At 41.8% G+C, this 25,195-nt stretch overlaps 1 long non-coding RNA gene across 1 annotated transcript in view; it reads left to right on the forward strand.

Moving 5' to 3' along the window:
* LOC309613458 overlaps positions 1-24,490 on the forward strand; it is a 64,035-nt gene extending 39,545 nt beyond the window's left edge. Inside the window, exons 3-4 of the long non-coding RNA XR_014235736.1 lie at positions 23,848-23,886; positions 23,965-24,490. This is a non-coding gene — a long non-coding RNA (uncharacterized lncRNA). The remainder of the gene's footprint in view (positions 1-23,847; positions 23,887-23,964) is intronic.
* The last annotated feature ends 705 nt before the right edge of the window (positions 24,491-25,195 follow it).

Raw genomic sequence — 25,195 nt, forward strand, 5'->3', positions numbered from 1 at the left:
AGGGTCTCAGCTTCCATATGTATCTAAAGCTGATCTCCTTGAGAAGGTGACTGAGGTATGACCTTCCCCTCTCTCTTTCTCAATCTTTCTTTTCTCTCTTTGCAAAATGATTACTAGATTCATTATGGCGGCATTTCTGCCTGGCATAAAAATCTGGTTGAGGGTACCAGCTTCTAAGTAGGAATCCCTAAGAAGCCCAACCTGGAGGCTTCCATGAGAGATATTGAAAGAGGAGGTACTTCATCTCATCCAGGCAACAAGCCTCTCCATCCAACCATTGATCCATCCATCTGTCCATCCACTCATCCATCCATTCCTTTCATCTATCCACCCACCCTTCCCTCCCTCCCTCCCTCCGACACACCCTGTCTCTACTGGACTGAGAATCAGAAGTGAGATACATGTCCCCAGGATGTACGTTAACACCATTATTTGAACTGAAATGTGAACTCCAACGTTTCCTGATAGAAAGTATGATTTGTCTCATGGGACTGGCTTTGCCAGTTAGGTTATAAGGAGAACACTTTCCATAAACTGGAAGAACTAAATCTGTTTTTGACAAAAAATACACTTAAGGTATGTTCAGAATACAAAAACACTAGAAAATATAACCTTTGAAACTATCAATATTTAAATTTATGATTGAAAAATCGTAGGTGTCAACCTAAAAATGTGTTTTGTGAAGAATATGAGCAAAAAGTCCTGGAAAACCATTGCCCCTTAGTCCCCTACCTGGTCCAGAACGATCCTAGGGAATCACTTTGGAAGTAGAGGATGAGCTTCCCAGGGGGTTTGAGCAAACAGGCTGAGCCTGGCACTGGCCTTCTTGTCTGGCACCGGTTCATCTTTGAGTATGACCAGCTCTTCAGCCTTGTCTGGACTGTCAGAAATGAAGATTTTGTCTGGTTCCAGCTTGATTATCAAGTTGACACCCCTGCCACCTGCCAGGACACCCTAGACCCGAAAAGGAGAGTCATTTCTGGACTTGCAGCACCAGAATGTTGAAGAAACCCAGCTTGGAGCCAGAGCTAAGACTTATTCTTCCTGGGATGCCCTTCCTCACCCTAATTCTACTCACTTTGCTAGGTTAATCAACTCATTTGTCAAACATTTAGTGTGTACATACTGTGTGCCGAGCACTGTTTTTTCTAAGTTCTGCTTTGATGACCCTCTGCTTCTCTAAGAGAAGATTTGCTTGATGCTCTAGCCTGAATTAGGAACTCTTCTGAGTCCCAGAGTCCTGGGACTTCTGCTATTAAGGCACTCATCCCTCCAGATTCAGGCTGTTGGGTTGAGACCTCCACTTCACCAGCTGTGTGACCTAGAGTAAGTTAGCAAACTCCTCTGTGCTTGCATTTCTAAAATTTATAAAGTGGGCAAAATAGTATTTACCTCATGGTGTTGGGAGAACTTGAGATAATTCAGTTGAAGTGCCTTTCACAATGCTTAGAATTCAGTAATACATGCATATTGCAACAAGTTTGTTAAATACGTGAAAGTGTAAAGAATCAAAGAGACCTCCAACATTTGATGCACAATCTTTCAGATTTTTTCTAGGATTTATGTACTTACATAAAATATGAACCTCTTACAGCAGTGAACTTTCATTCTTTAGGGATTTTGATGAGATTTGAGTTAAAAATAAAAACAATTGGGGAGAGTCAGCTCTACCCACCACCAGAGCCTCCCATCAAGCCTCTTAGATAGCCTCAACCACCAGAGGGCAGACAGCAGAAGCAAGAAAAACTACAATCCTGCAGCCTGTGGACCAAAAACCACAGTTACAGAAAGATAGACAAGATGAAAAGGCAGAGGGCTATGTACCAGATGAAGGAACAAGAAAAAACCCCAGAAAAACAACTAAATGAAGTGGAGATAGGCAACCTTCCAGAAAAAGAATTCAGAATAATGATAGTGAAGATGATCCAGGACCTCGGAATAAGAATGGAGGCAAAGATTGAGAAGATGCAAGGAATGATTAACAAAGACCTAGAAGAATTAAAGAAGAAACAAACAGAGATGAACAATACAATAACTGAAATGAAAACTACACTAGAAGGAATCAATAGCAGAATAACTGAGGCAGAAGAACGGATAAGTGACCTGGAAGACAGAAAGGTGGAATTCACTGCTGCGGAACAGACTAAAGAAAAAAGAATGAAAAGAAATGAAGACAGCCTAAGAGACCTCTGGGACAACATTAAACGCAACAACATTCGCATTATAGGGGTCCCAGAAGGAGAAGAGAGAGAGAAAGGACCAGAGAAAATATTTGAAGAGATTATAGTCGAAAACTTCCCTAACACGGGAAAGGAAATAGCCACCCAAGTCCAGGAAGCGCAGAGAGTCCCATACAGAATAAACCCAAGGAGAAACACGCCGAGACACATAGTAATCAAAGTGGCAAAAATTAAAGACAAAGAAAAATTCTTGAAAGCAGCAAGGGAAAAATGACAACATACAAGGGAACTCCCATAAGGTTAACAGCTGATTTCTCAGCAGAAACTCTGCAAGCCAGAAGGGAGTGGCATGATATACTTAAAGTGATGAAAGGGAAGAACCTACAACCAAGATTACTGTACCCGGCAAGGATCTCATTTAGATTTGATGGAGAAATCAAAAGCTTTACAGACAAGCAAAAGCTAAGAGAATTCAGCACCACCAAACCAGCTCTACAACAAATGCTAAAGGAACTTCTCTAAGTGGGAAACACAACAGAAGAAAAGGACCTACAAAAACAAACCCAAAACAATTGAGAAAATGGTCATAGGAACATACATATCGATAATTACCTTAAACGTGAATGGATTAAATGCCCCAACCAAAAGACATAGACTGGCTGAATGGATACAAAAACAAGACCCATATATATGCTGTCTACAAGAGACCCACTTTAGACCTAGGGACACATACAGACTGAAAGTGAGGGGATGGAAAAAGATATTCCATGCAAATGGAAATCAAAAGAAAGCTGGAGTAGCTATAATCATATCAGATAAAATAGACTTTAAAATAAAGAATGTTACAAGAGACAAGGAAGGACACTACATAATGATCCAGGGATCAATCCAAGAAGAAGATAAAACAATTATAAATATATATGCACCCAACATAGGAGCACCTCAATACATAAGGCAACTGCTAACAGCTATAAAAGAGGAAATCGACAGTAACACAATCATAGTGGGGGACTTTAACACCTCACTTACACCAATGGACAGATCATCCAAAATGAAAATAAATAAGGACACAGAAGCTTTAAATGACACAATAGACCAGATAGATTTAATTGATATATATAGGACATTCCATCCAAAAACAGCAGATTACACGTTCTTCTCAAGTGTGCACGGAACATTCTCCAGGATAGATCACATCTTGGGTCACGAATCAAGCCTCAGTAAATTTAAGAAAATTGAAATCATATCAAGCATCTTTTCTGACCACAACGCTATGAGATTAGAAATGAATTACAGGGAAAAAAACGTAAAAAAGACAAACACATGGAGGCTAAACAATACGTTACTAAATAACCAAGAGATCACTGAAGAAATCAAAGAGGAAATCAGAAAATACCTAGAGACAAATGACCATGAAAACACGACGACCCAAAACCTATGGGATGCAGCAAAAGCAGTTCTAAGAGGGAAGTTTATAGCTATACAAGCCTACCTCAAGAAACAAGAAAAATCTCAAGTAAACAATCTAACCTTACACCTAAAGAAACTAGAGAAAGAAGAACAAACAAAACCCAAAGTTAGCAGAAGGAAAGAAATCATAAAGGTCAGAGCAGAAATAAATGAAATAGAAACAAAGAAAACAATAGCAAAGATCAATAAAACTAAAAGTTGGTTCTTTGAGAAGATAAACAAAATTGATAAGCCATTAGCCAGACTCATCAAGAAAAAGAGGGAGAGGACTCAAATCAATAAAATCAGAAATGAAAAAGGAGAAGTTACAACAGACACCGCAGAAATACAAGGCATCCTAAGAGACTACTACAAGCAACTTTATGCCAATAAAATGGACAACCTGGAAGAAATGGACAAATTCTTAGAAAGGTATAACCTTCCAAGACTTAACCAGGAAGAAACAGAAAATATGAACAGACCAATCACAAGTAATGAAATTGAAACTGTGATTAAAAATTTTCCAACAAACAAAAGTCCAGGACCAGATGGCTTCACAGGTGAATTCTATCAAACATTTAGAGAAGAGCTAACACCTATCCTTCTCAAACTCTTCCAAAAAATTGCAGAGGAAGGAACACTCCCAAACTCATTCTATGAGGCCACCATCACCCTGATACCAAAACCAGACAAAGACACTACAAAAAAAGAAAATTACAGACCAATATCACTGATGAATATAGATGCAAAACTCCTCAACAAAATACTAGCAAACAGAATCCAACAACACATTAAAAGGATCATACACCACGATCAAGTGGGATTTATCCCAGGGATGCAAGGATTCTTCAATATACGCAAATCAATCAATGTGATACACCATATTAACACATTGAAGAATAAAAACCATGTGATCATCTCAATAGATGCAGAAAAAGCTTTTGACAAAATTCAACACCCATTTATGATAAAAACTCTCCAGAAAGTGGGCATAGAGGGAACCTACCTCAACATAATAAAGGCCATATATGACAAACCCACAGCAAACATCATTCTCAATGGTGAAAAACTGAAAGCATTTCCTCTAAGATCAGGAACGAGACAAGGATGTCCACTCTCACCACTATTATTCAACATAGTTCTGGAAGTTCTAGCCACGGCAATCAGAGAAGAAAAAGAAATAAAAGGAAGACAAATTGGAAAAGAAGAAATAAAACTGTCACTGTTTGCGGATGACATGATACTATACATAGAGAATCCTAAAACTGCCACCAGAAAACTGCTAGAGTTAATTAATGAATATGGTAAAGTTGCAGGATACAAAATTAATGCACAGAAATCTCTTGCATTCCTATACACTAATGATGAAAAATCTGAAAGAGAAATTATGGAAACACTCCCATTTACCATTGCAACAAAAAGAATTAAATACCTAGGAATAAACCTACCTAGGGAGACAAAAGACCTGTATGCAGAAAACTATAAAACACTGATGAAAGAAATTAAAGATGATACCAACAGATGGAGAGATATACCATGTTCTTGGATTGGAAGAATCAACATTGTGAAAATGACTATACTACCCAAAGCAATCTACAGATTCAATGCAATCCCTATCAAATTACCAATGGCATTTTTTACAGAGCTAGAACAAATCATCTTAAAATTTGTATGGAGACACAAAAGACCCCGAATAGCAAAAGCAGTCTTGAGGCAAAAAAATGGAGCCGGAGGAATCAGACTCCCTGACTTCAGACTATACTACAAAGCTACAGTAATCAAGACAATATGGTACTGGCACAAAAACAGAAACATAGATCAATGGAACAAGATAGAAAGCCCAGAGATTAACCCACGCACCTATGGTCAACTAATCTATGACAAAGGAGGCAAAGATATACAATGGAGAAAAGACAGTCTCTTCAATAAGTGGTGCTGGGAAAACTGGACAGCTACATGTAAAAGAATGAAATTAGAATACTCCCTAACACCATACACAAAAATAAACTCAAAATGGATTAGAGACCTAAATATAAGACTGGACACTATAAAACTCTTAGAGGAAAACATAGGAAGAACACTCTTTGACATAAATCACAGCAAGATCTTTTTGGATCCACCTCCTAGAGTAATGGAAATAAAAACAAAAATAAACAAGTGGGACCTAATGAAACTTCAAAGCTTTTGCACAGCAAAGGAAACCATAAACAAGACGAAAAGACAACCCTCAGAATGGGAGAAAATATTTGCAAATGAATCAACGGACAAAAGATTAATCTCCAAAATATATAAACAGCTCATTCAGCTCAATATTAAAGAAACAAACACCCCAATCCAAAAATGGGCAGAAGACCTAAATAGACATTTCTCCAAAGAAGACATACAGACGGCCACGAAGCACATGAAAAGATGCTCAACATCACTAATTATTAGAGAAATGCAAATCAAAACTACAATGAGGTATCACCTCACTCCTGTTAGAATGGGCATCATCAGAAAATCTACAAACAACAAATGCTGGAGAGGGTGTGGAGAAAAGGGAACCCTCTTGCTCTGTTGGTCGGAATGTAAATTGATACAGCCACTATGGAGAACAATATGGAGGTTCCTTAAAAAACTAAAAATAGAATTACCATATGACCCAGCAATCCCACTACTGGGCATATGCCCAGAGAAAACCGTAATTCAAAAAGACACATGCACCTGAATGTTCATTGCAGCACTATTTACAATAGCTAGGTCATGGAAGCAACCTAAATGCCCATCAACAGACGAATGGATAAAGAAGTTGTGGTACATATATACAATGGAATATTACTCAGCCATAAAAAGGAACGAAATTGGGTCATTTGTTGAGACGTGGATGGATCTAGAGACTGTCATACAGAGTGAAGTAAGTCAGAAAGAGAAAAACAAATATTGTATATTAATGCATGTATGTGGAACCTAGAAAAATGGTACAGATGAGCCAGTTTGCAGGGCAGAAGCTGAGACACAGATGTAGAGAATGGACATATGGACACCAAGGGGGGAAAACTGCGGTGGGGTGGGGATGGTGGTGTGCTGAATTGGGCGATTGGGATTGACATGTATACACTGATGTGTATAAAATTGATGCCTAATAAGAACCTGCAGTATAAAAAAACAAACAAAACAACTAATACTAAACTTTCATTGGGTTATTTGTATGGAAATATGTTAATATAAATGTTTCAGACATTACATGAAATTTCTAAAAATCTTATATTTGTATTTGTATGGAAATATGTATGGAAATATGTTAATATAAATGTTTCAGACATTACGTGAAATTTCTAAAAATCTTATATGTTCTGGTATAATGTTATAAGTAATAATCCTAGTTATTACTTTAAAATGTATATCTCAGAAATAACTAATTTTCTTGTAAAAAAAAAAAAACAATTGGGGAAGAGTCATATATTATTCAAGCTTTCCAGCCGTGAAGATGAAATCTCATCGGGCAAGTTTCTTAACCTCTTTGTACCTCCATTTCCTGCAAAACGAGAAATACTGTGCTACCTACCTCATAGACTGTTGATTAAATGAAGTAAAATATGCAAAAATGCTTAGAATAGTGCTATGGTAAGACTCCTATAAACGTTTGCTCTTAATATTGTTATTATCATTTGTTTAAACTTTTGGCAGTTTTTTTTTTTTTTCTCAAATAGGTCTTACACATTTTCTTTTTCCATTTTTTTTTTTCTTCCTTTGGTTAATATTATTACTGGGTAATAATTATTTTCACCACCACTGTGAATGATATTTTCCCCCCAGTCTATGGCTGATATGGAGGAAAGCAGTAGCTGATAGCCTATGGCTAGTAGCTCGTAGTCTGGCATCTCCTGGGAAAGACAGACCTTGTAAACAGATTAATTTTAAGACAACGTGTTATTGAAAAGGTAAAGGCAAGCATGGGTTCTAGGAATGACAGAGAAGGCTGTCAGCCACACTTGCAGGGAAGGGCTGGGCAAGGTTCCTTGGAAGCTGTCATAGGGAGCTGGGTCTTGAAAGACAAGGCGTTTTGCACCTGTAGTTGGTGCTCCCATCACTACTTCAGTGGAGGTGCCAAGGTGGTGGGTTCTCCCGCTGATGCCAGGACTCAAAGTGGAGGCAAAAGAAGAGGAGAGGCTGGGGAGTCTGTTGCATCCATCTCTACCTGCCCTGGAATTAGAGACCCTCTCCCTTTGCTTTTCACTCCTGTTGTCCCTAAATTCCACAGAGACCCACCCTAACTTAACCCAGCCTGACTTTGCAGCCAAGACAAAACAAGGGGTTGGGTAGAGCTTTCCTTTGGGGTGTAGTACTGTTCTAGCCCAGAGGACATATCCTAACCTACTCATCCTTCTCTAGAGGAGAGTGGATTCTATGAAGAAAGGATGCCTAATCCCATCCCATAGTAAAGATTCTAGTTTCTCACTTCAGGGTGAGGACGCTCTCCTGGATTTACTTAATGAGATCGAGCAATTTCTTTTGAACAAGATTTCATTCTGATGACGTAGATCAGGTAAATGGAAAACCTGCGCCATCTTCTGGCCACGTAGCTTTCTTGAGACATTGTTCTTGTAAAAACATTTTTATTGAAGTATAGTTGACGTACAATATTCTGTAAGTTACAGGTGTACAGTATAGTGATTCACAATTTTAAAGGTTATATCCATTTATAATTCTTTAATATTAAACACAGGTTTTTCTCCTCTTCCCTAGTTACTAAATCTGAAGTTTTGCCAACTTTAGCATGTATTCAATGAAGACTCACCTGAGCAGTTAGGTGAGAACGCAGATTCTGATACCTAAGTGTGCACCTGCCTGCACCAGGATCCTGATGTAAACTGTTCATGGCCCACACTCTTGAGAAACAGTAAAAATAATGGGATGAATGCCAAAATATAAAATGGATAAAGGGTTTTTAAAAATTATTTTATGATTTAAAAAGAAACCACTTTTTGGGAATTCCCGGGAAATGCAGTGGCTAGGACTCAGCGCTTTCACTGCTGTGGGCCTGGGACTGGTCCCTGGTTGGGAAACTAAGATCCCGCAAGCTACAAAGCATGGCCAAAAAAAAAAAAAAAAGAGAAAAGAAACCACATTTCCGTTAAAGTGTAAAAGTTTGGAAAGTACAGAAATATTAGAGATGAAAATTAAAATCACATATAATCCCATGTAAAGCACCATTTTATAATCTAATTTTTGTGCCTTTCAATTTTGTGTCTCCAACATATTTTCTTCGAAAATATGGTTTGAACTAGCTGCATCATTTTCAACTAGGTGGCTCTGTGCCATGTCATGTTTAACTGTTCCCACATGGGTTATGGAAGACTTTTAGGCTGTTTTCACTATGATAAGTCATAGTATGGTATTGGTATGACCATCCATTTACATTAATCTTTGTGTACAACTTTGATTATTTCTTTCGGGTGTACTAGGAATGACTGTGGTACAGATTGATTCTTGATAATATTGCCGGCTCATCGTTTCCTGACTTAATATGTTAGGTAGAATGTCCAAAGCATGGATTGCAGAGATGAAAGGAGTTAATTCCTCTACAAACATGATGGCCTCTAAGTAGAATCATAAAGCCTATCCTTCCAAATGGTTTCCGGATTTTGCAACCCAAGAGATATTTCCTCTCCAGGTATACGTTATACTTCTGTTCTTTGTTTTCCATTTTCTTTTTCCCCAAGCTAAAGAAAATCTTTAATTTCAATGATTTGTTATTCATTATTAGCCTAATTTTAATGAAGAGATACAATAATAGGAGAGTGTGGTGAGAAAAAGAAATAATATACATTTTTCATAATTGAATGTTATGTAACATACCAAGTTAAGTTCAATGTTATTGAGTGCTGACTTGACCAGGCACTGTGTTAGACCTCATGAGTGTGAAGTAAGCAACGATCTAATTCATGACCTAGAGAGTGACATAGGTATGAAAATAATTACAAAAAGGAGTGATGCATGCACTAATAAAGCAATGCACAAGATACAGTTATAGTAATAATAGTTAATTTTACTATGTGCCAAGCACTGCTGTTTTTATATCTATGTCAATTCATTTAATCATCCTATGTTATGTTAGCCTATAAAGTAGGTATTATTCTTATCATCATCTTCCCTACTTCACAGATGGGGATACTAAGACAGAGTAACTTGCCCAAAGTTCGAAGAGCCAGCATTTGAATCTAGGTGATCCTGCTCCAAAGTCCATGCACGTAACCGCTAAACAATAACGTCTCTCTGTAATAGCAAGGAGGGAAGGATTAAAACTCTGGAGGATCAAGAACAATTTAAAAAATTAATACTTTCAACTAATGTTAATTGAGCAACTACTACATGGCAAGCAATGTGCAAAGAGCTGGATGGACATACAATGCTGAAAAAGATAGTCATGGTCCCTGTCTTCTTGAAGCTTGTGCCAATATAAAGAAAAACACACAACATAAGAGTTGCGAGGTTCAGTTTTATTCTGGGACCTTACTGAAGACTATAGTCTGAGAAGAGTTCCTCAAAAAGCTCTGAGGAACTGCTCCAAAGAGGAAGGGGAAGAGGCCAGTATAAATATGATTTTGGCTGGGGAACATGTGCAGTCAACCATATGTCTCAGCAAAAGGTTACTGCCAGTCATGAGGGACAGTATCTTAGTTAATGATTTTAGTGCTTTTGTATGTTTGGGAAGATGCAAGCGTTCATAAAAATTTTATAAAAATATTAAAAAATATATATCTAATTTTCTAAGGGTTTATTTCCAAAGCACAGAGTGCCACATCCTGTTATTCGTCCTGAATTCCTCTCAGGGTGCACTGTTGGTCAGTGACTGCAGTGGCTAATGATTTGATGATCCTTGTAGAACTGGAGAGTGGGCAACATTCTTTGTTCTACACTTGCAATCTACAGAGGCAGCCATAGAGTAGACAAACAAAAATACAAATGAATACACAATTGCCTACGTGCCATGAAGGCAAAGAACCAAGTAATAATATAAAAATACTAACACCAGGATGAGGAGGGGGTACTCGGTTATGGTGGTGTCATGAATGACCTCTCTGAGGAAACACGAAGTCTGGGGCTGAAGGAAGAGGAGGAGTTAGGCACAAAAGTGGGAAGAACTTGAGTTCAGGTCCTGGGGTCAGGAGATTGGGGCAAGAGGAACTGAAACAGTGTTGCAACAGCAAGGGAAATACTAGTGAGAACAGATCATTCTAGGCCATGTTAAAAGAAACTGAATTTATCCTAAGGTGAACCAAGAGTTTGAAGCAGGGGAGGAGAGGAGGTTATAAGGTGCCATTAACATTTCAAAAAGGTTATTCAATTTTATGGAGTATGAATTGAAAGTTGAGGGACTGAAAACTGGAAGAGCAGTTAGAAGTAGTTCCAGGCACGAAATGATGGTGGCCTGGACCATTCCTGGGCTGCAGGAGGAATGTGGAAGCTGGGCCGGGCATGGCCCGTTCTGCACTGACAGATCTGTCTACTGGAAAGTTTGTTCCTAAACTTCTACAATCCCAGGTGCCCACATGTGCACGGCTTTACCTACACATTTGTTTTTTCTTTAAAACCTATTATGCAAACAAAAAAAAATCCCTCTTATATAAAAAGGAAAGACATCAAAGTTGGGTGAGCCTCACATTGACAGCTCTAAAGCTTGAGTTCTCAATTGTCTCAGATACCAATTTGCTTGTTGCCCCGTGGGTGAGTCATGGAACCTCTCCGGGCCCCAGTTTCATGATCTCCAGAAAAGGAAATCATCATACAACCTACCTCCTGGGGGTGTTGAGCAAGGAACAGTTGATGGAAGTTTTGGAATCCAATTTATAATCCATAAAGACTGTCTACCGAAATGGCACAGCAAACTTCAGTACAACGTTGTAATTTATAAGAGAGGCTCAGAGTCCTAGAGCTGGATATCGATGTGGGACGGTGTTGCTCAGAGAGAATGGAGCAAATAATGATCTAAAATGCTTTCAGTGGGTCTATTTTGATCTCAAAACACATTTAAAGAGCAGAACCCCACGTTAATAAATGTTCTAGCCGGGTGCTTCTCAAACTTTGATGTGCATATAGATCACCTGGAGAGCTTGTTAGAACGCAGTCAGTCTGCGAGAACAGGGGGCTGGAGAGTCTACATTTCTAACCAGTTCTCAGGGGATGTTGACGCTGCAGGGCCACACCACACGTGCAGTAGCAAGACTCTGGCCTATCCTGACCGTTTATATATTAAAATGCTGCCTCTCGATATTCTGTCTCAGTGTTTCCTTGCATTTCTCTGCTCTCAGCTCTTGGGAATTTGCAATATGGGTCTTATTTTCTATTGTGTTTCTGCAGAGAGCAGTAAGGGGATCCGTGTCCTGTGTTGCCAATTTAGGGTCTATCTCTGCATCTCATATTGGGGTGGCAACTTTTATTTGGTCATATTTCTTATAATTATCTCATTCGAATCCAGCTATAAAAAAACTGCTTATTGACCAGAGAAGGCAAACTGGTTTTCGTAGAGTTTAAAGCCATTGAGTCATTATCAGAAAGATTTCTCCACCCTTTCTGAGATTTTAAATAAGTTTCTTTTCATGTTGAGTTTGGACCGTGAATACATGATCTCATCACTTAACCGTTCCATTCCATTGGAATGTCTGAGCCCAGAGCATGGTGAGATGAACAAGCACAGCCTGCCTCCCTGTCATTGTCACTGCTCTAGAATTCATTCCACAAATATCTGCTGAAACCGGCCCAGTGACTGACACTGTTCCCAGCACTGGCTTTTGGAAAGCAGCTGTGGTCCCCTCTAGAAAACCAGTGTCTAAGGTTACCATGATCCCAATCCCAGGCTTTCCAGGACTTTAAGCCAAGTTTCCACTGATTAATACATTTATCAAGTGTCTGACAGCACAGCTGCCAAGGAACATAAATCAGGCTCACTGGAGACAAGAATTAAGCTCAGGCCTGGGGAGAGACCCACAGGTATTTTAGCTTCCTTCACTGCCTGCATGGGAGCTTGCAATTGGCTTTAGGAAGACAAGACACACTTGCTAACAGTAAAGAATAAGACCAGATAACACAGTTCATTCCACAGATATTTCTGGAGTCCCCACTGTGTGCAGGTGCTGGGCTTGAATTAGAAACATCACAGTGACGCAGTTCAGACAGCCACTTCATCTACTTGGGGAAACAGAATGGTGAGAAGGAAGCCTAGAACACTACCGGCGTACCAACAAAGTGCACCAGAGCTGGTCTTAGGAAGTCAAGGGAGGCTTCTAGAGAAAGAGGGGTCTAATTGAAAATGTAAAGGGACTTCCCTGGTGGCCCAGTGGTTAAGAATCCGCCTGCCAGTACAAGGGACATGGTTCGATCCCTCGTCCGGGAAGATACCACATGCCGCGGAACAACTAAGCCCATGCGCCACAACTAATGAGCCTGTGGTCTACAGCCCACAAGCCACAACTACTGAAGCCTAGGCACCTAGAGCCCATGCTCCGCAACAAGAGAAGCCACTGCAATGAGAAGCACGTGCACCTCAAGGAGGAGTGACCCCCGCTCGCCGCAACTAGAGAAAGCCCGCACGCAGCAACGAAGACCCAACGCAGGCAAAAATAAATAAATAAAATAAATAAATTTATAAACAAAAAAAAGAAAATGTAAAGATTAGTGGATGTTAGCCAGAAAAGGAAGAAGACTGAGAGGTGAGGAGAAAACAGAGTGTGTCAGGCAGAGAGACCAGTGTTGCAAAGGCTGGAAGACTTGAGAGCCGGCATTTGGGGACCTTCATTCAATTAGATAGAACTGGCATGTAGAGTTTGAGAGAGATGCTGAGATAAAAGAGTGGGTTTGGAAGAGATGAGACTGAAAATATATGGGGACCAGATCATAAAGGGCCCTAAAGCTGTGATGAGTCTTTGTTCTAAAGGCAATGAAAAGTTATTGAGTTGTGATTGAAAAATTCATTCAACTAACTTTCATTTAACACAGATTTGTCAGGGACTTACTCCCTTCCAAGTACTGTGTTTGGGGATGGGGACATGCTGGTAGTCAAGTTAGGCACAGAACACACAGTTTAGCCGGGAAGAAAGACAAACAATTCCTTTTGGCCCAGAATGATGCATGTTGCAACTGGGAAAGTACAAGGTGTGATGGGAACACATAGGTGGGACCCTCAGCCTAGTCCAAGGGTAGGGAGGGGGTCAAGGAAGGCTTCCCAAGGAATGTTTAAGCTATCTGAAGGATGACTAGGCATTAGCCAGGCAAAGAGGAGCTGAGGAAGCATGCATAAAGCCTCAAGACAAGGGAGAACACTGACTTGGGACATTAGAAGAACTTCAGTCTTCCTGGAGTAGAAAAACTGAAGGATGGCAAGATGAGACCAGAGAGAAAGCCACTGTAACAAGACTTGAAGGAAATAGGAACATAGTAAGCGATGCTCAGATTTACATTTCAGAAAGAACACTAGAGTTTTGGGGGGCATGAGTGACATTTATTCAACAAACACCTGTGGACTATCTATTCTGGGTCCTAGGCTCCAGAGTTCATGGTTTGGTGGAGGAGACAGACATTGGCTGACAGCAGCTATGCGATAGGATGAATAATGAAAGTCTGAGTCATGCTGCAGAGACTGACTCGGCCAGAGGGAGTCAGGGAAGCCTCCGGAGGTGGTGGCTTTTAAGCTAAGCCAGCGGGATGCATAGGAGTTTTCCCAGGCATTCTAGATAGAACAGCAGGTGTAAAGATGTGTAGTGTGAAAGAGCACGGCCAGCTCGTTCAGAGTCATTTCACGATGACTTGGGTTTAGGTTGCAAAGAGGAAAGACTGGAGAGGATATTTGAGAAGAAGGTCAGTAGACACATCTCACTTGTTGACTTGTATGTTGACATTAGGGATTTGAACTTGAGCCTGTAACTTGAGGGGAAATCACAGAGTCCTTGGAAAATCTGAAGCTCCTTTTGGAAGAATGCACATATGTGCCAAATATGCATGTAATCTCAGGGATTCAGAAATCTGCAGTTAAAATCTCACTGCTCTGGGCAGTGGGGAGCCACTGAAGAATTTCTAAACTGTGGAGCCATATGATCAGATTTGCACTTTAAAATGATCACAGGGAGAGGGTGGAAAGAGACTGGAGGCAAAAAGATCTGCTAAAAGTTCTCATAATACACGAGGTATAAAGCTGTAAGGGCCATTCGTCCTGGTGTCAGTAGGGATAAAGAATAGGGCCCTATGGGGAAGGCATCAGGAGTGGGCATGGGCCAGGATGTGATGACAAACTGGATGGTGGAGAAGGGTCTAAAATGACTGACAGGAAAATGGTGGTGTCACTGTCCCTAATATCTGTTCTTCCCATCATCCTTAGTAATAGAATCCCCAACTTTTACCTGGACACATCACTGCCCAGAGTAGAGACTCCATCTCCCAGCCTCGCGTACAGCTTGATGTGGCCACGTAACTAAGTTCTGGCTACTGAGATGTGAGTGAAGTGATGTGTGCAAACTCTGGCTCCTGCATTTAAAGAAGGAAAAAAGTGCATTTCTCCCTTCCCACTGGTTGGAATGTGGTAGTGATAAATCTTGATCCATGAAGATGAGGCCAGCTCTCTAGGGATCATAGAATTAGAAGTCAGAAAGAGCTTAGGCACCCCAACACTGTAAAGCCATCAAATCTGCCCCCGACTGTTTATTCTTCATTTGATATGTGAGCAAGAAATAATTCTCTAACTTGTTTACACCATTGCACATTTGGGATCTCTGTTGCAGGAGGAGCTGGACAAATGCACTCAGCATCCCATGACAGTCTCAAGGGTCTACAGCTGAGGTTATAAGGGCTGGGAGAAAATATTTGCAAATGATGTGACCCACAAGGGCTTAATTTCCAAAATATACAAACAGCACATACAACTCAAGAACAAAAAAAACAAAACTCCCAATTGAAAAATGGGCAGAAGGCCTAAAGACGCATTTCTCCAAAGAAGACATACAGATGGCCAATAGGCACATGAAAAAATGCTTATCATCACTAATTATTAGAAAGATGCAAATCAAAACTACAGTGAGGTACCACCTCACACTGGTCAGAATGGCCACATTAAAAGTCTACAAATAACAAATGTCGGGCAGGGTGTGGAGATAACGGAACCCTCCTACACTGTGGTTGGGAATATAAATTGGTGCAATCACTATGGAGAACAGTATGGAGGTTCCTCAAAAAACTAAAAATAGGGCTTCCCTGGTGGCGCAGTGGTTGAGAATCTGCCTGCCAATGCAGGGGACACGGGTTCGAGCCCTGGTCTGGGAAGATCCCACATGCCGCGGAGCAACTGGGCCTGTGAGCCACAACTGCTGAGCCTGCGCTCCGCAACAGGAGAGGCCGCGATGGTGAGGGGCCCGCGCACCGCGATGAGGAGTGGCCCCCGCTTGCCACAGCTGGAGGAGGCCCTCGCACAGAAACGAAGACCCAACACAGCCAAAAATAAATAAATAAGTAAAATTAAAAAAAAAAAAAAACTAAAAATAGAGTTGCCATATGATCTAGCAATCCCACTCCTGGGCATATAGCCAGACAAAACTATAATTCAAAATGATGCATGCACCCCTATGTTCATAGCAGCTCTATTTACAATAACCAAGACATGGAACCAACCTAAATGTACATCAACACATGAATGGCTAAAGAAAATGTGGTATATTTATATATACACACACACACACAATGGAGTACTACTCACCCATAAAAATGAATGAAATAATGCCATATGCAGCAACATGGATGGACCTAGAAATTATCATATTAAGCAAAGTAAGTCAGAAAGAGGAAGACAAATACTATATGATATCACTCATATGTAGAATCTAAAATATGACACAAATGAAAGTATCTAAGAAACAGAAACAGACTCACACCCATAGAGAACAGATTTGTGGTTGCCAAGGGGGAGGGGGTGGGGGAGGGAAGGATTGGGGGTTTGGGATTAGCAGGTGCAAACTATTATATATAGGATGGATAAAAAACAAGGTTCTACTGTATAGCACAGGGAACTATAGATCTGGAGCAGGATGGGAGCAAAGCCCAGGCCCTGTCTGTGCTCTGCCTGCCCACAGAGAGGAGGCACGCAGGTCTGCTTTCCACCCCCCTGCTGGCTCAGCAGGACAGGTGCGGTCATTCCTCATTAGAGGACTAAGATTCTGATCACCAATTCCAGTGTGTGGGGTTTTCCCCTCAACCAAGCCATTCTTGGATACCAGCTGGGCGTCCTACCTTTCAACTTAATTCTGACATTATGTACCTGGAAACAGCATCAGATTCCACAAGGTAAGGGCTCAGTCCCACAAGACTGCCCTGCACTTCAGTTGCCAATCACAAGCTCAGGTTGTCACCTGTGCTTTTGATGGACAGGCTATAGATTAGAAGTTCCCATGACCTCCTCCTTTGGTTCGATTAATTTGCTAGAGCAGCTCCAGAACTCAGAGAAATATTTACTTACTAGATCACAGGTTTATCAACAAAGGACATAACTCAGGAACAGCTAGATGGAAGAGATGCATAGGGTAAGGTGTGGGAAAAGGGGGTGGAGCTTCCTCATCCTCTCAGAGCATGCAACTCTCTGCATTTCCACGTGTTCACCAACAGGAAAGCTCTCTGAACCCTGGTCCTTGGCTTTTTATGGAGGCTTCACTACACAGCCATGACTGATTAAATCATTGGTCACTGGTGATTGATCTCAATCTCCAGCCCCTGTTGCCTCCTCGGAGGTCAGAGGAGTGAGACTGAAAGTTCCAACCCTTTAATCCCATGGTTGGTTCTTCTGGCAATCAGCCCCCATCTTTAGGTGCTGTCCAAAGTCAGTCCTCAACATAACAAAAGACACCTTTATGGCTCTCATCGCTTAGGAGATTCCAAGGGTTTTAGGAGCTCTGTGCCAGAAACAGGACAAAATTCAAATATATATTTCTTATTATTAATCACAATATCACAGGGACACTGCAGGGGGCACTGCGGCTCTGCCTGTGACCAGAGTGAACCTGTGATTCTGGGCTCAGGTGTGAGATACTCGCTGTGTACATTTAAGCCATGTCCTTCTTTCCAGCTGTGATCAGTAATAAAGTTGACATCTCTGGTGTCTCATCTCCCAGTGGTTTCCCAGCTTTGGAAATGCGAAAAGTAACAGTATTTATTGTCCCTGAACTCCTCCCCCAAGTCCCCCACACTCCCTGGTCAGCACATTGATCTTGTGGATGAGGCCCAGCCTGGTCTTATTGGTGAAGTGGGGTGGAAAAGAGGGGTTGGGGGCTACAGGCAGATGAAGGAATCTTGCCTGAAGGGGGCACTGCCTGACCCAAATGATGTCTGAGCCTGCAGTGATACTAGTCGCTTCACTTGCACAACTCCAGGGGGCGCCATCTCACTGTATTCTAGTGAACATCACCTTCTGCAGTTTTGTCCAGGAACTGCCATTCACAGATGGCACAATGGTGTCCCCGATAGGGCTGGAACAGGATGCCCTGGGTCAGGGTGAGGTAGGACAGGGCCTCACTGGGGGGGAATTTGGGGCATCCAGGTCTCATGGTTCAGAGGTCTGGTCAGGCAGGCAGGTGGATGGACATTCAAGTAAATAAGACTGTACCAAGGGGCAAGGTGTGCACACCAGGAGCCCATCCAGGAATCAGGAGGAGGGAGTCAGTGGTCCAAGGAGGGGCCCAGCCAGGGAGGAAGGAGGGTGACAATTCAGGATGGCACAATTATAAAGCCACCCGAGTGCCACCCCAATCGACACGACCTAGGCTTAAAAGCACTCCCAGCCCAGCAGGGAGCAGATATGGGACCTGAGGGATCAGCTCAGCCAGGGCCTCTCTGCCATCTCCTGGTGGCCCCAGGCACTTCTTGGCCTGTGGCAGCATAACTGCAATTGCTGCCTCCACCTTCATGTGGCCGTCTTCTCCCTATGTGTGTCTTCACATCATCTTCCTTCTTGTATAAGGATGCCAGTCATACTGGATTAGGGCCCCCCTAAGTACTTTATTTTAACTGGATTACCTCTGTAAAGACTCTATTTCCAAATAAGATCACATTCTCAAATACTAGGGGTTAGGACTTCAATATATCTTTGGGGGGGGCGGGAGGGGGACACATTTCAACCCATAAGACATGCTTTTGTTCCTCTCTTCTTAAGATGCTCTTCCCTCTAGCTCTCACCCTTCCTCACAGCTAATGCCTACCTTTTCTTTAAGTTGCAACTCATTGTAACCTCTTCTGGGAAGCCTTCTGTGACCTCTGCCCTCAGCACCACTACAGATACCCACACAGCTGGAGGGATGATGTGCAGCCCTTGTACACTCCGCGTCAGTGTCACTCAACCTGTGGCTAGAAACATTACAGTAATTTGACATTTTGCCATCAGTGGGCTTCTACTGTGTTTGTTTTTAATTTCATTGTCCTACTTATTCATTTTTATGGATGCTGTGGGTTGAATGGTGGTCCTCAAAGAGATGTCCTTCTCCTATTCTCTTGGAACCTGTGAATCTGACCTTATTTGGAAAAAGAGTCTCTGCAGATGTGATTAAATTAGGGTGGCAAGGGACTTCTCTGGTGGTCCAGTGGTAAAGAATCCACTTCCAACACAGGGGACGTGGGTTCGATCCCTGGTCGGGGAACTAAGATCCCACGTGCCGCGGGGCAACTAAGCCCACGAGCCACAACTACTGAGCTCCCTCTAACCCATATCCCCTTTGCCTGAAGTCTGAATGGATTCCAGAACTCGGGGAAGGTTGAGATGACAGATAAGATTTTCATTGAATGCTGCCTTTCCCCCAAATATCACCAGGACAACCTGTTGTTAAGACAAGACTGAGTTCATTCTTTTCTCAGTAAGATGGAGTCTTAGTAGTGTCTTGCAGAGGGGAAGGCAAAATCGGGAGATCTACAAGGTTTTGGAGTCTGGTTTCAGAAGCTCTTTCAATGAGGGGCTTGATTAGGATTGGGTAAGGATCATGAATTACGAGTTTGAGATTGATGGCCACTAAGGGAAGCAGCAAGCGTTCAAAGAATCTTGGGGAGTAAATTGTCAGTCGATGTTTTCTGTTGAAGAGTTGAACAATTGAATGATCATTTCAATAGTTTTTTGGAAACTTCCAGGAATAAACAATAGTTACTTCAACTTTCATCTTCTGGGCAAGACTTTCATGAAATAGTCAACTTACAGTGATGCAGAGAGTGGAATAGGAAAGTCATGTGAATGTACACATTCAATGTGTGGGTGGAGATGTTTTAAGTTCTCACAAGTCAGGCAGCCCAACTGAAGGAGGAGAGAGTGGGGGATGCTCAGAGCTGGTGGGCACAGACACCTATCAATTGCTTATCAGGATGCTAAAAAGTAATTTTGCAATGAGAAACTCCCGTCCCTCATAACCACATAACACAGTAATGTCATTTGAATGCACTCTCACTGTTCTATTGGCATTGACTTTTCGTCATTGACCCCACGGGAAGCCCTTTGGTCTTTCTCCTCCACCTTCCCTCTCCTTCTGGCCCTGGCATAGCCTTGACTCAATCACGGGGCTAGACTAGGTGCTGAAAATCTGGTTAGGCTTCCCCATTTCTCCCAGAGCCCACCATGGCCAGTGTGAGCACTTGCTGGTAGGCCAGTCACATATGACTGCATGGGTGGCTTTTTCCACACCCCTCTGGAAGCAGGAGACCTGCCCAGCAGCTTCCAAAGTGATTATCCTGTTGCAGACACCAGGCAAAACGAGCAGGCCTAGTGGGAGGGAATGCTGATGCGTGTCGGAAAGGTCAAGCAATGCTGGCGAGCACACAGTCTCTGGTTGGGAAAGACAGGCACGCTGGCCCCAGACGAGAAGACCTGATCTAATTTCTAAGCAGGAAGAACATAGCTCCCTGTGACGGAACAGCAGGCCTGATTTGCCTAGAAATGCATTGGGAGTGGGAGGTGAGGGATAATAACTAACATTTATTGCGGGCCTGCAAGGCATTCTTTACACATCATTTCATGGGACAGCTCAGCATATCCTCAATCTTAGTAAATTGAATAATATTTTCAGTACTCTAAGAGAGACCTCTCTTTAAAAGAAATTTGTAGCTAATCTTCTCTAAAATGAAGGCTACATCCCCTGTTTTTGTTTTGTCCTCTAGTTGACTTCTCTTTGACAAAAACTGTTATCTGAAAAAAGGCACCAGTTAGTATTTTCCGCTGAATACATGCTACCCAGATAGATAAGGTTAAATTTGACATCCCGGTCCCAACAACAGAAACCACAATTGTCTAATATTTTGTTTGTTAATTGTGAATAACATGAAAAGATCTGAAGGGTGAAGAGCCCATTCTCTCCAGAATCTATGTTCCATCAGCGCTTCCATTCTACTCTGTAACACTCACTAGTTTAGTGTTCGCAGTGAGGGCGCCCTCTAGATCGAGGAGTCTTCACGGAGGTTCTCCCCTCCTCCACCTGCTGGCAGCTTCGCCCTCGTGATTCCCTGTAGCTCAGCGTGGCTCTGCCCCTTGGCTTCTATGTCTGCTCTCCCTGGTTCTCCCCTCCAGATCCCCATGCCGGGCTCCTCTCTTTAAATCCCTTTATATAAAGATTCATCCGCGACTCTTCCTCTCTTCCCCCCTCTCCCTTAGAACACTCAGAATTTCTATGATTACTTTCATGCCAACCACTTCCATCCTGCATGTCTGCCCTGACCCCCTCGAGCTCCATTCATCCCACCTGACTTGAGTTCAGATCGTGCAGGTGCGTCTGGCGTCCTGCCCTGTTCACTGTGTCTGACACCCTGGTCCTGGCATCTGCCAGAACCCCTTCTGAGCTCATGGCATTCTACCCTAAAATAGCCCATCAAGGGCTCCCCAGAGCCTATAGAAGTTCTCTAAACTTTAGCCTTGTATTCAAGATTCAAGATTCAATGTGGTCTGGCTTCCAAACATCTACCCTATCTGTCATACTCTCCAGCTAGACAACACCTCTATTCTTCCCCTACCTCTGAGAACTTCTTAAAGTGTTTCCTCAGCTATTACAACCTTTTCATGACCAATTTCTGCATAGTCAGTCCTCACCCAGGGTTCTTATCTAGTCCTTTGGATTTAAGGCAGGGGTCCCCAACCCCCGGGCCGTGGACCGGTACCGGTTCTCGGCCTGTTAGGAACTGGGCCGCACAGCAGGAGGTGAGCGGTGGCCAGTGAGCGAAGCTTCATCTGCTGCTCCCCATCGCTCCCCATCGTTCTCATTACTGTCTGAACCAGCCCCCTCCTGCCCCCCCGCCCCCCCCCCCCGCTAGCATTACCACCTAAACCACCTCCTCCCCCTCCACTGAAAAATTGTCTTCCTTGAAACCGGTCCCTGTTGACAAAAAGGTTGGGGACCGCTGGTTTAAGGTACCAAAATCTCTTGGAAAGTACAGAAATCCCAAAAGGTCATCTCCAGTGTGTGTAATATCCTGGAGGGTCAACAGATGGCACACATCCACTTCAGAGGAAAGCCCAGTTATATTAACTGCCATTACAGAAAAAAATACATGAGGGGAACTTCCCTGGCGGTCCAATGGTTAAGACTCCGTGCTCCCATTGCATGGGTAACTAAGATCCCGCATGCCACACGGTGTGGCCAAAAATAAAAAATAAAAATAAAGAAAAAAATACATGAGGACTCACCTATTTCAAGAAGTTAGAAAAGCAGTAAAATAAACCCAAAGAAAGTAGAATAAGGAGCCAGTAAGGTAAAATCAGAAATTAATGATTAAGAAAACAACAACAGGACTTCCCTCGTGGCGCAGTGGTTAAGAATCTGCCTGCCAATGCAGGGGACACAGGTTCGAGCCCTGGTCCGAGAAGATCCCACATGCCGCGGAGCCACTAAGCCCGTGTGTCACAACTACTGAGTCTGCGTGCCACAACTACTGAAGCCCGCACGCCTAGAGCCCATGTTCCACAACAAGAGAAGCCACCGCAATGAGAAGCCCACGCACCGCAACGAAGAGCAGCCCCCGCTCGCCGCAACTGGAGAAAGCCCGCGTGCAGCAATGAGGACACAAGGCAGCCATAAATAAGTAAATAAATTTATTAAAAAAAAAAAAAGAAAACAACAAAAAATAGATCTGTAACTCTTAAAGCTGGATCCCTGCAAAATATGGGTGTCTCTGTAGCTAGCTTTAAAGAAGAAACAGAAAGAGGAAAAAGCACAAAACCACAAAATTATGATAGAGACTTGCCCCCATATACAGAGGAAATATAGATAGGTGTAAGACTATCATATACTATTATAATTAGTCTATTTGAAAACACAAATAAAATTGATGTTCCTCTATGAAAATACATATTACCAAAATTGGATTGGAAAGAGATGGAAAACCTAAAGAAGTTAATAACATAGAAGAAATTAAGAAAATTCTTCTCAGAAACTCTAGTCCCAGATCATTTCACATATGAATCTTTCAACTATTAAACAAACAGATGTTTCTGATGCTGTTTAAACTATTCAAGAGCACAGAGAAATATAGGTAATATCTTAATATATTTTTAAAAAATTAACAAATCATTAATCTACTAATTTAATGAAAACAAAGCTACAAAATAATTTTACTTGTGAATAGAAATGAAAAAGAAAAAAATGTCTAAAAATATATAGCTCCACCTATAAATCATATATATCAAATCAAACCAGAAATACATTAAAAGAGTAATACACCAATTCCAAGTGAGGTTCATCTCAAAAATCAAGAAATTAAGCATGGCTGCATATTAGGAAATTTAATAATATAAATTAATTTTAAATAAGTCAAAAGAGAAAAACCATAGGATTGCCTTCATAAATGTTGAAAATGCAGGTAATGAAATTCCTACACCCATTTCTTATAAACCTCTTAATAAAATGAAAATGTAGGGGTATTCCCTTACCTTAAGGAAAACATTTCTCAAAACCAAAGCCAGGATGTGTTTAATATTAAAACACTAGAAACATTTCTAATAAACTCAGATACAAGAGGGGGCCTGATAGTACCATCATTACTGGATATTGTTTTAGAAGTTCCTGACAGTGCAATTAGACAAGGTTGGGATTTCAGTGTGTAATTAATAAAAAAGAGGTTGCAAAACTGTCATTATTTAGAGATCATATGATTGTACATCTAAAAAGAAAAAAAAAAAGAGAAACAGCGTAAACCTGCTAGAAAAATAAGAGGTGAGTAAAGACATTATTTACAAATTTAATATTAAAAGGCAATATTTTACTAAAAATAACTTCTATTAAAATTTTAGGTCAATTGGGCAATTGAGGTTGACATGTATACACTGATGTGTATAAAACTGATGACTGATTAAAAAAAAAAATTTTAGGTCAAGATGGTAGATTGGGCACATTCTAAAACACTCCCTTCTATGCCTAAAACCTAGAAATGCTAGACAGAATATATTTAAAATATTTGAATATTAAAATAAGATACATGTCTCAAAGGCAAGAAAAGGGGATTCCTTAGGTGTCGGGATATATACAGCAGTAGCTGAGGGTGTATAGCCCTCAAAAGGACCAGGGACAGAGAGACAGGCTGTAGGAGCTGGGGTTAAAATGCCCACAGGCCTGGCATTTAATGAGGACTTGGAACTGGAGCCAGGACCAAGCTGCCCATCCACAAACAGGAATCTGAATGTCCTTCCACTCACCCAAGTTCTCAGCAAGAAAAGAGAGTTAGTCTTCCCAGACTGGAATCATGAAATTGGAAACTTGGGTCTGCGCCATATACATGTGGGACCCGCATTCTCAAAGTAGCAAAATCCAAGCCAATCCACTAACATAAAAAAAAAAAAAAAATTATCTAGAGTCAGGCGATCCAGAATAGGACCTGAGTAGAGGCAACCAAATGGAGTTGCCCCAAATGGAGACCCCCACAAGCCAAGTCACATTAGTAGAAATCTCTTGGGCAAGAAATATACATGTGAGGAAGCCCAATGCCATTTAAGTACAATCTACACACTCCTGAAGAAGTAAAGGTACTAGAACAATCTAAAAGAGAAATTAAAATAAGTACACTTGAGATGTGTGGATAAAGAAAGAATAGCACCATTAAGCATAAATAGGAGGTGACACTCTACTAGCATGACTCAAGCCAGTAAGGCTTCCAGCCTTAGTCACTTGCTCTGCCAGAATCTGTTCTCTCCGACAATCTTCTAGACGAGATCTCCGTAGGACCACCTTCACGGCCCCAACTCCCCCTACCCATTTGATGCGATTTCCCCCTTGGGATACTTGAATGTCAAGGTGCCATCATCCACTCCAACAGCATTTCCTAAATATGAATTTCTAATAGAAAGGTTGTAGAAGGGCCTCAATCCATTTCTACCTAGAAGATCCTTGTTTCCTTAAGCCACCCTGCCGCCTCGATCCAGAGCTCAGCAGACGAAGGGAGAGCTGGAAGGGGCAGCGACCTTAAGGCAAACACAGAAAAAGTTCTATTACACCCTTCCCTCAAGGCTGCCCAGCGCCTTTTCCATGGTGAATTGCTTCCGGATTTGTCTGCTGTTGTTTTAAAATTCCAACTCAACAGCCATCCTTTACATTTTGCTTATAAAT

This window comes from Balaenoptera borealis, assembly GCF_965194805.1.
Source record: "Balaenoptera borealis genome assembly, chromosome: 1".
NCBI classification, from domain to species: Eukaryota; Metazoa; Chordata; class Mammalia; order Artiodactyla; family Balaenopteridae; genus Balaenoptera; species Balaenoptera borealis.